Source organism: Engraulis encrasicolus, chromosome 8 (genome assembly GCF_034702125.1).
Source record: "Engraulis encrasicolus isolate BLACKSEA-1 chromosome 8, IST_EnEncr_1.0, whole genome shotgun sequence".
Classification (NCBI taxonomy): Eukaryota; Metazoa; Chordata; class Actinopteri; order Clupeiformes; family Engraulidae; genus Engraulis; species Engraulis encrasicolus.
The window spans coordinates 17,540,679-17,551,994 of record NC_085864.1 but is presented as its reverse complement, the minus strand read 5'-3'; positions in this window follow the sequence as shown (position 1 = coordinate 17,551,994).

The following is an 11,316-nucleotide window of genomic DNA, read 5'->3' as shown; positions in this document are numbered from 1 at the left end:
ATCTCCATCACCACACACATACACACAGAAATAGAGTCACAGACAACACACACACACACACACACACACACACACACACACACACACACACACACACACACACACACACACACACACACACACACACACACACACACACACACACACACACACACAACCACTCCGGCTTTGCCAGTGTCCACCAACACACACATACACCAATCACAACAATCACATACACACAGACAGAGACACAGACTCACACACCACACACTGCACACACACGTGGGTCACACAACACACAAACGCTCTCACTAGTCTCCACCAACATCCACAATCACATACAGTACACACATTTGCATACACACAGACAGACACGGACCCACACAAAACACACATACAAACTTACTCACACACACATACACACATACGCACGCATGCACACACACGCGCGCACGCACACACACACACACACAATACCCCTCTCTCACCAGCACACACACACACACACACCCCCCGTCCCCCTCATGGGCAGTGTTGAGGGAGCGATATTAATGGGGTCACGGCGTTAAGTAATGGCAGCAAATGCGGGGTGAGTTATTGGCGCGGCTAGTTCAGGCACACCAGGCCCCCGTCTGCCAGCGCATCCCCTGAGTTATGATATTGATTTCCGGGAGCCCGCAACTGACTTATGATGCAGATAAACGCCGGGTGACAGATTGAGTTTGGGACCCGACGACGTGGAGACTTCTGGGACTTCTTCTTTCACCGCCGCGCTAAGTTATACCTTGGGGTGTACACGTGATCTGCCTCGCAAAATATATCGAATGTGCTGGCGGGGGGGGGGGGGGGGAATGGGCCGTTATTATTAGTATGGTGTGTTGCACATGATCTTCGGTGTGTGTCGGGAACTGTCAAGGCGGCAGATGAGCAAACATTAATCTGTGCCCGTGCCGTGTTTAAATTGTTGAACTGGTGCAACTTGTAGAACCGCAGCATAGGACTATCACTTAAAAGCACTAACCGTGTGTTGGATTGGCGTGTGAGAGTTACAAGTACAATCCAAGTTCAGGAACAGAATCAAAGCACTGAGACAATGGTCATATCAAGTGAGAAACACATTTTCAATTTCATTCCTTTCCTATCCTTTCCTTTCCTGTGCATATGAAGAAAACTGACAATAAAGCAGACTTGACTTGACTAAACAACTGCAGATGAACTAGTGTCAACATGTGCCTGTACACTGTGTGCATTGCTAAACTGGTAAAGCATGTGGAACTAGCAACAAGACTCTTCTCTACAAAAACTAACCCTACTCATCTGCAATGATCTTGTTATGCCTGTGTACTCTGGATGCACTGTATGTAATGTAGTGTAATGTAGCCATCAATGTAATGTAATGAAATGTAATAAAATATAGCCATGCAACTACTGTAGATCAGACTAAAGCAGAAGAGTGACTACTACAGGCTTTGTGAAGACACCCAGAAACTCCATATAATAGAGACAGCGGATGATCAAGCCGTAATCTACATTCTATGCCTGCACAGTGTTTGAATGGTTAAACTGAGGCTACGTACATAATATGTAACTACCATATCAAGTATTACTTCTTGACACATCTGGAAGATAGCCTACTACAGGGTGGACTGAGGTACAACAGCGACTACTAGAGGCCAAGTGAAGAGGCCTTGAAGACGAGGACGAGCGTTAAAATGAATGCAAAATGAAAGCTCAGACCATCAAAAGAGCCAGAGAGTAGCAACAAGAACACATGCTGATTTGATGATGCACCAACGCACCTCGGGGGAAATGCTCATGTGCAGCCATCAGTAGCGCGGCAGTAATTGAAAGGCATTACTGAGACATCAACATACAGATCGATTGATTGGTGGAGGTGGTGGTGGTTTGAGTGTGTGTGTGTGTGTGTGTGTGTGTGTGTGTGTGTGTGTGTGTGTGTGTGTGTGTGTGTGTGTGTGTGTGTGTGTGTGTGTGTGTGTGTGTGTGTGTGTGTGTGTTGTTTCTCCCTCATACCTGAGCAGCCGTCTGTAATTAACAATGCCGTCTCGGTGGCAACAGAGTTTGTCGCGTTCTTTGGCCCAGCTGTGTGTGTGTGTGTGTGTGTGTGTGTGTGTGTGTGTGTGTGTGTATGTGTGTGTGTGTGTGTGTGTGTGTGTGTGTGTGTGTGTGTGTGTGTGTGTGTGTGTGTGTGTGTGTGTGTGTGTGTGTGTGTGTGTGTGTGTGTGTGTGTTTAAATATGGTGTCTCCGCAGCAGCAGTAGCAGAGGTTGTCAGGGCTCCTCGGCCCAAGAGCAGTCGGTAGCGCTCCGTCTCGTGGACTCAATTAACGACCCCTGACTAACGCGTTCCTACACTGTCCCCGGCTCCCCACTCGTCTCTCTCTCTCCCTCCCTCTGTCTCTCCTTCTCTCCAACTCTGTCTGTTGCTACCTCTCCCTCCCTCGCACTCTTTAGCAGAAACACGCTGCACAAACTCCATTACAGAGATGATGTTCCATCTGCGAGAAGCGTTCCTAAATGACTGTGTTGACATCACAGCAATATTGCTGTGGGAGAGAGAGAGCTGCTTTCCCCATTTAGCGACTCCCAGCTACAAGCCATGCCACTGCTGTAGTAGGAGTAGCGGAAGGCAGCGAGATGAGAATTTCTTGCTAAAAAACATTTAATAACACATCGCGGCCGGCGTTCCAAACGAGAGCATTTGTACTTGTTCTTTCACCGATTTCCAGCCCCCTAGAAAATAATGGGCAGGAAATAGTAAAACTGTCAACATATTTCTCCTGAAGCACAATGTAATCTATCACTACAGCACATTCCAGCACATTGATCAGTGTGATATGAGACGCCGAAGGGTAATAAATGGGATTCATGAGACTTGGCTCACCTGTTGTCAATGTGCCACAAGAGATACATCATTCTCCATGTTAAGGCTGAGGGGCCCTTCGACCAGTCCTGATTCTGTAGTTATTAATTGCCCTGTTCGCTCTCCACACACGACGTACATGATGGGAATCTATTTTTTGTCTCGACTTTCTCTTGACAAATATTGGAAGATCTTCGAAAAGAGACAATGATAAAGAAAGCTAGGGGCATACAACCAAGATTCAGTTATGTGCCTTGAGAGCTAACAGGAGAATTGGCTATGAACTCGTTGATGTCTAATCAACATAGCCTCTCTTCACACAACTGTGATCATTCTCCCAACAATGTATTATAGTCTTGGAGTGAGAAAATGTGTTGTTTACTTGAGATGTGCAATCAACTCCTCCCAGTCCTTCTGGCTGGCTCGCCAACTTGGCACTGGACTTGTGCGCCTCTTAGCCACCGTTAGCTCCCATCATCCCTTGCAATCACATCATCTTCTTCAGGGCACTCTGCTAAGGTACTGCCTCTCCAAGCTCCAGGCCTTATTGGCAGCCGCCAGGCTGGAATGCATGCGTGCAGGCCAGCCCGCCCCACTGAGTCAGCCAGGGCCCCAGCGCGTCTCCTCGATAGCACTCCACATCACTGCAAATTGAATTGAGCATAATATGCCCGTCAATATGTAATTTACTGCCCAGCCACCAAAAAATGGCTCCCGGGGAATGAGGGGAGGAAAGGGCATGAGAGAGAGTGAGAGAGAGAGAGTGAGAGAGAGAGAGAGAGAGAGAGAGAGAGAGAGAGAGAGAGATGAAGCACTCACATTCAGTTTTTTTAATGAAATCTTTTCCCTCCCCGTCTGTCAGTCAAGCACTCACTCTTTCTCTCTTCCGCTGGAAACTTTTTTCGCCTCTCCCCAGGACGTCTCATCACTTCATGTGAATGCTCAAATGACTGAGGTGGACTTGGATGGGCCTCTAACTCAATATTTCTCCATGCAGAAAGGGTGCGGTGCGCCTGTCTGCACTCTCTCTGCCTCTCCCACACACTCACCATCCCCGGCCAGAGCGGCAGCGGGGCAGAACTAGGAGGGTATCCAGGGAAGGGTGTGTCAGGATGATTTTAAGGGCCCGACACTGGCAGCTGGCAGTGGGCCCTGAATACTATTATAAAACTGAGGTGACCAATTTGCATTGTATTCTTTCAAAATATACTGTACTATGTTCCAAGTGGGCATCGCGCCTTTTCCGTTTGTGACCTGGAGGATTCAAAAGGTTCTACAAAATATATAATCCAAGAATTCAGTCAGAAGTCCAGTGCAAACACGACACAGGTTAGCCCATTTTGTTCTTTTGTATGCATTAAAAATCCTTCATTCTGCATTGGAATGCTGTAAGTGCTCAAGTTATTTTTGACTGGAAAAGACGAAAAGAAAACTACAACAGAGGGTAGCAGAGCACAAATATGCAATTCGTACAGGAAATGAGGATTACCCAATGGCGAAGCACTACAAGCAACACCATGGATGCAACCCAGAGTCACTACGGGCAATGGGAATAGAGACAATTGAGCTATCCAAAAGGGGAGGGGACAAACTTAAAAAAATATTACAGAGGGAGACCTACTGGATATATACATTAAAAGCCCTCACAAGGCCAGGACTTAATGAAGACTTGGACTACACCCCCTTTTTATAAAGACATTTTAAATGTGATCATTGTAATTATAAGATTGTACGTCTTCTTCAGAGCAATTAATATAGGCCCCCTATAGTAGTAGGTGATTTAATGTTTACTTTTACATGCTTGATTAAGAAATATTTACAAAATGACCACAAGAGGGAGACAGAGTTTGACCTAAAAGTAAAGCTTAATTTCTCTTCTATGCTTAACTGAATACTTTGAGATGAACTGTTCTTTGTAGCCCTTATGAAGTGATTACTTTAGTCCTCATAAGAAGTATAATTGTTTTTAACTTGTGTGTGATGTTTTTATGTGTGCCATGGTGCACCACTAACTGACTGATAGGTGGAGTCTATGCACCTGCCACTTAGTCCTACTTGATTACCTGAGCCTTCTCCCTGTTATAGGGACTTGGGAATTAGTCAGTGTTTAGGCTCTGAAGAAGACAGTAGTCGCAACGCGTCAGCCCGTTTAATTAAAGGCTTTTTAACTTCACCAGCAGTGTGCCTTGGAATCTTTGGCAGACCTTATCAACAGCCACAACTGGAGCTAAGTCTGACCATACTTTTAAGAAACTTAATTTCCTTGAGCCAAAGAGCACCTGCTAAAGAGACAAAAGTGAAGCAGCACTCCTCCATGATCAACATTCCCCAGTGAACAGTTGATTTTTTTAGCATATTATTTTTGACTGGACTCTTGAATTCTCCAGGATTTCTGGCTGTGCCCTATTCCAATCTAAGGCACTCTCTTAAAGCAATAAAATGAGGATGATTTTTAATTTATCCCGTAAAATTCACATGCATATAAAAAAAACATGAGTCTGTATAATCTTGCTAAATAGTGCAACCCATTACGGTGCGTTTGCAGCCAGGCTAAAGGTTGGCAAGCAGTGGTACTGCAGCAGCTGTTTGTGTACCTTTTAACGGGAGCCTACAAAAAGGAGAGTACAATGGGTTTAATTAAAGGTAGAGCTCCCAATTTGCAAAAGGGCTTGCATAATGTTGTTATATAATTAACGGGTTAGCGGAGGTCTTGTGTAACTTTGTAATACAATTAGAAAACTTCAACTTGATGCTGTATAATCATAGATGTAGGCGATCACATCTGCTTCTTCCATAGCCAAACATGTTTTTGTTAATTGGAAGTGGGGTGGAATACAAGACTAATATATTGTCTTTCAAGTGGTGGAAAAAACCCAATTTCATCTCAGTAAGAGGTACACAAATTATAGAGAGGAAATAATGCTTAATATTATAGTAGAGGTACACAGCAGTGTATTTTGCTGATTCTTTTGTTGAAACGAAATGCATTGATACAGAGGAAGGGAAGGGCTATGGTAAGGGCAATCCAGAAATTGTTTTTTGAGGTTGCTTTGTGGTGCAAATTACGGCCAATTCAAACCATTGTACTAAAAAAACCATGCATATTATTAGGCATAAAATATATCTCTGAGTGCTCATACCAAAATGGTAGGACATGTTTTAGATGAAACTAAGACAGTATGAATTTATCTCACTGTCATAGTCCAACATGTTTAATAGCTTATTACTAAAAAAAAGTGCACATGTCAGACACTGCAACACCTTACAGCCTCGACTTCCCAATCCTACCATTCACCATATCTGTTTGTAAGGAAAAAACATCATGTACCTAAATAAAAGCGTGTAGTGCTTTCTCAACTGACATAATTCACTTAATCATTTGTGTATTCGGTTATATGTTATGCTGTTGGTCATCTCCACTGTTCTGTTCACTTTATAGTCGCGGTCCCTTTAAGAGTTCCGATGACGTTTAATATTGCCGGCTTTTCTGTCATGCGCGGCGCCATGTTTTTAGTCAATTACAATAACTTAATAAACACGACTCACAGAGTCTTAATGTGAGAAGTTGTACGGCTCGTTTCTTCGCCTTAAGGCAACTTCCACACTGGTGACCCCGACGTTTGCTTACTGGACGTATCCAGATCGACATGACCGCCAACGCTGTGTCTCTCAAGCTCCCCGAGTTCTGGGAATCCTCTCCTTCAGCCTGGTTCGCTCAAACTGAGGCACAGTTTGCCTTGCATCAGATAACCGCCGACGAAACGCAATACTACTACGTGGTGTCTGCCCTCGGAAGTTCTACGGCGTCGAGAGTGGTGAGCCTTCTTAAACGTCCTCCTGTGACAAGGAAATATCAAACTCTGAAGGAAAAGTTGCTGAAAACTTTCGAACTGTCTGACACTGAGAGGGCAAGTAGGCTTTTCTCTCTTCAAGGGCTCGGCGATAGCAAGCCATCGGAGCTAATGGACCGAATGCTCGATCTGCTTGGCGACAACAAGCCAGATTTTCTTTTTCTCCACCTTTTCCTGCGCCAGCTGCCTGCTCATGTGAGAGCTGCTTTGGCCAACACTGCCAGCACGGATTGCAGGGAACTGGCTGCTGAGGCTGACAAGTGTTTCCTGGCTAGTCAACAACAACCCTGCGCAGCCGCTCTCCTCCCTGCTGGTGCTGTATCTGAGGTTCTGGAGGATGATCACAATCTCATCGCAGCAGCGGCCCCGCGTCGGCAGCAGTCTTCAGGTTTGTGCTACTACCATGCCAGGTTTGGCTCCAAGGCCAAGCAATGCCGTTCTCCATGCAGCTTCAGTGGAACGGGAAACGCCGTGAGCGTCGGCCATGCCGGCAGGCTGCTCTTCATCCACGACTCCGTCTCCGGCCGGCGATTCCTCTGCGACACAGGGGCACAGCGGAGTCTACTGCCTGCTTCACAGGTGGACGTGGTAGCGGACACCCACGGCCCCCCCATGGAGGCCGCCAATGGCAGCCCCATCCGTACTTATGGCACAAGGCATGTTGAACTGTGTTTTGGGGGGCAACGCTTTAGCTGGGACTTTGTGACTGCCACAGTTGCTGTTCCCCTCTTGGGGTCAGATTTTTTGTGTGCATATGGACTTTTGGTCAACGTTAAAAATCAGCGCTTGTCACCGTCAAAGCCTTACAGGAGTTTCTTGGCATGGTGAATTTCTACCACCGTTTTCTACCCAAGGCCGCCCAAACCATGCAACCCCTGTACGAGGCTCTGAAAGGCGGCAAGCCTAAACACACAGTGAACTGGAGCCCGGACAGGGAAAAGGCTTTTGTGGACGCTAAAGCAGCCCTGGCTAAGGCCGCCATGTTGGCCCACCCCGTCTCCTCTGCCCCTATCGCACTGACCACAGACGCCTCAGACTACGCGGTTGGTGCGGTTTACGAGCAGTGGGTGGGCAATGCTTGGCAGCCTCTCGCCTTTTTCAGCAGGCAGTTACGTCCCAGTGAACGGAAGTATAGCACCTTCGACCGAGAGCTACTCGGGGTGTACCTCGCCATCCGTCACTTTCGTTCACTGCTGGAAGGACGCCAGTTCACCGTTTTTGTGGACCACAAGCCTCTGACCTTCGCAATGTCCAAAGTCGCTCAACCATGGTCTGGCAGGCAACAGCGGCAGCTGACTTACATCTCGGAGTTCACGACGGACATTGCACACCTTTCTGGAAAACACAACCAGGTTTCAGACTGCCTCTCCCGTGCTCTTGTGGGGGCGGTCCACCTTGGCTTGGACTACGGCAGCATGGCAGCAGATCAAGCCACTGACCCGGACGTGCAGGCTTGCCGTTCATCCACTACTGGACTGCAGTTGCGGGAGGTGGCATTCGACGACGCTGGCACCACTCTGCTTTGCGACATCTCGATGGGCTCTCCTAGACCTGTTGTGCCTCTGAAGTGGAGGCGGCCTGTTTTTGACGCCATCCATGGCCTCTCACACCCCGGCACCAAGGCCTCACGATGCCTGGTGTCAGCAAAGTTTGTGTGGCACGGACTTAAAAAGGACGTGAGGGAATGGGCGAAAGCTTGTATGGGATGCCAACATGGCAAGGTACACCGCCACACCAAAGCGCCACTGGAACAGTTTCAAGTGCCTGAGCGACGTTTCGACCATGTCAACATCGACCTAGTTGGCCCACTTCCACCCTCGCAGGGTTACACTCACGTTCTCACTATGGTCGACAGGACCACACGGTGGGCTGAGGCTGTTCCTCTGTCGTCCATAACATCAGCTGATGTGGCAAGGGCATTCATTGGCAACTGGGTGTCCCGTTTTGGCACCCCATCGGACATTTCCTCAGACCGTGGTGCTCAGTTCACTTCTGAACTTTGGAACGCTGTCGCAGGGAGCCTGGGAGTTAAACTCCACCGCACCACGGCCTACCACCCCCAGAGCAATGGCCTCTGTGAACGTTTTCACAGGTCAATGAAAGCCTCCCTGCGTTCCAGCCTGAAGGACAGTGCCTGGGCTGACAAACTCCCATGGGTCATGCTGGGCATCAGGACTGCACCAGAGGAGGACGTCCAGGCCTCCTCCGCGGAGCTTGTTTATGGTCAGCCATTACGGGTCCCCGGGGAGTTCGTCCCCAGCACAACGACCCCGTGGTCCGCCACATTCCAGCGCTCCAGCCTGTTGGACAATGCCAGACTGTTTGCTCCGCTTCCTACCTCCTGCCATGGTTTACCGACCTCTCACGTCCCCAGTGGTCTTCAGTCCGCCGGCTATGTTTTCATTCGAGTCGACTGCCACCGCGGACCTCTCCGTCCGCCTTACGACGGCCCTTTCCGCGTCTTGGAGGCGGGGGACAAGCACTTTGTGGTAGACATTGGGGGCAAGCCGGAGTGTATTTCTGTAGACCGCCTTAAACCAGCTCACCTAGATCTGGCCAGGCCTGTCGAGTTGGCGCAACCCCCGAGACGGGGACGGCCTCCGACTAGGCCCCCTCTTCCCATCCCTCCTGCCCCTCGGCCATGCCGCAGGGGTGGCCTACTGACAGACACAGAGGGGGCAGTTCCGCCTTCTCTCATTCAGCGGAGCCGCACTGGGCGTTTGATTCGCCCCCCACGCCGTTGATGAACTAATTTTTTTTTTTTTTTCAGGTTCTCTCTTAATGTGAATTCTGGGGGGGCATGTGTAGTGCTTTCTCAACTGACATAATTCACTTAATCATTTGTGTATTCGGTTATATGTTATGCTGTTCGTCATCTCCACTGTTCTGTTCACTTTATAGTCGCGGTCCCTTTAAGAGTTCCGATGACGTTTAATGTTGCCGGCTTTTCTGTCATGCGCGGCGCCATGTTTTTAGTCAGTTACAATAACTTAATAAACGCGACTCACAGAGTCTTAATGTGAGAAGTTGTATGGCTCGTTTCTTCGCCTTAAGGCAACTTCCACAAGCGCTTATTATTAAGTTCATTCTAATCTTCATCTCAGCTCAGGAGCTAACTGGTTGTTGGGATGTGTCAGACATTCTCAGTGGGGTGCTAATGTGTGTTAGGCGTTGCATGTATTTTAACCCAGGTCTACAGATATGTGTACACATGCATTCAGTAGTAGGCCATCATAGCTGTAGTACCACAGCAGGTGTGACCTTTGAGGCCACAGAGGGATTGTGCCATCATAGGATCCAGTGCAAAGGCAGTATTTGCTATTACATTCACTGTGCTGTAAAACACCACAGCAGAAATCTGGAGCATCCATGGTGTAGCTGTAGTTGGGGAACTATTCAATTTATTTACCAGTCTGCCCAGGAAAAGTAGTGGAAAGTGGAGTGAAGGACAGGAGTAGACGGTGAAATTAGAAAGTCAATGGAGAGGCAGAATCCTGACATACATACTATCTATGATCTAGCCAACTATGAGCCATACACAATGTAAAGTAATTTGAGATCTTTACCAAAGCTTATTTTTGCTGACCTCTTGATCTATGGTGGTGTACTGACACTGAATAAAAATCCCACCAACCGATTTTATGAATATGATAAGATTTACACTCCTTCAAAAGTACTAAATTACACGGATCATTAACTTATTTGCTGAAAGGAAATGATTAGCATAGAGGTGAAATATCACAGTTTGGTGGAATTGGTTTGAGGGCTATTAGCAAGGCTTCAGCACAAAACTTAATGATGTATTTGACTTGGGCAGGTTTAAAAGCCCACAGCTGCCCACAAGTCTGATGAGGAGCGGGTACCCTTTTCCTCAAATGTTGATGTAAATGTGTACCAACATTTCCCAGTCAAACTTTAATGAATGTATTTAAACTAGGCCTATGCTAATGGGGTTGGGTTGGGTTGAAAACCTGCCACTGATGATATACACCAAAATAGAGGTTAAAAAGTCAAAGCTAAGCTTGAGAGTATTTCCCAGTTACAACTTGAGTAAATAAGACCATAGAACACAAATGCAATACACGGCACAGTATTTCACCAACTGCCGAGTAAGCTGAAACGGGGACCTGATGCAAACCTTAAGGACAGTCTCTACTCATTAACCTCAGGTAACTGTACAGACAGCATCTCTCACTCAAGAATTCCAACCCACCAACACCCAAACACACGGACAAATACATGCACGCATGCACGCATGCACCCATGCGCCTAAAACACAAACACCCACACACCCACACACACACACACACACACACACACACACACACACACACACACACACACACACACACACACACACACACACACACACACACACATACACACACACACACAATCACAAACACACACACACACTTAGCCAAAATAATCATCAATATAATGTTATTTTATGAGGTAATTTTTCCCAAATCTATGAAACAGTTGCTGTTGTTTTGACCTAGGTAAACTTGATTGCTGAAGTTTGTATGCCTCATCAGTAGTAAGGCCACAGGTTTTACAAATACTGGATGTCCACAAAGTAGCAGTATAATGAATACATCTGA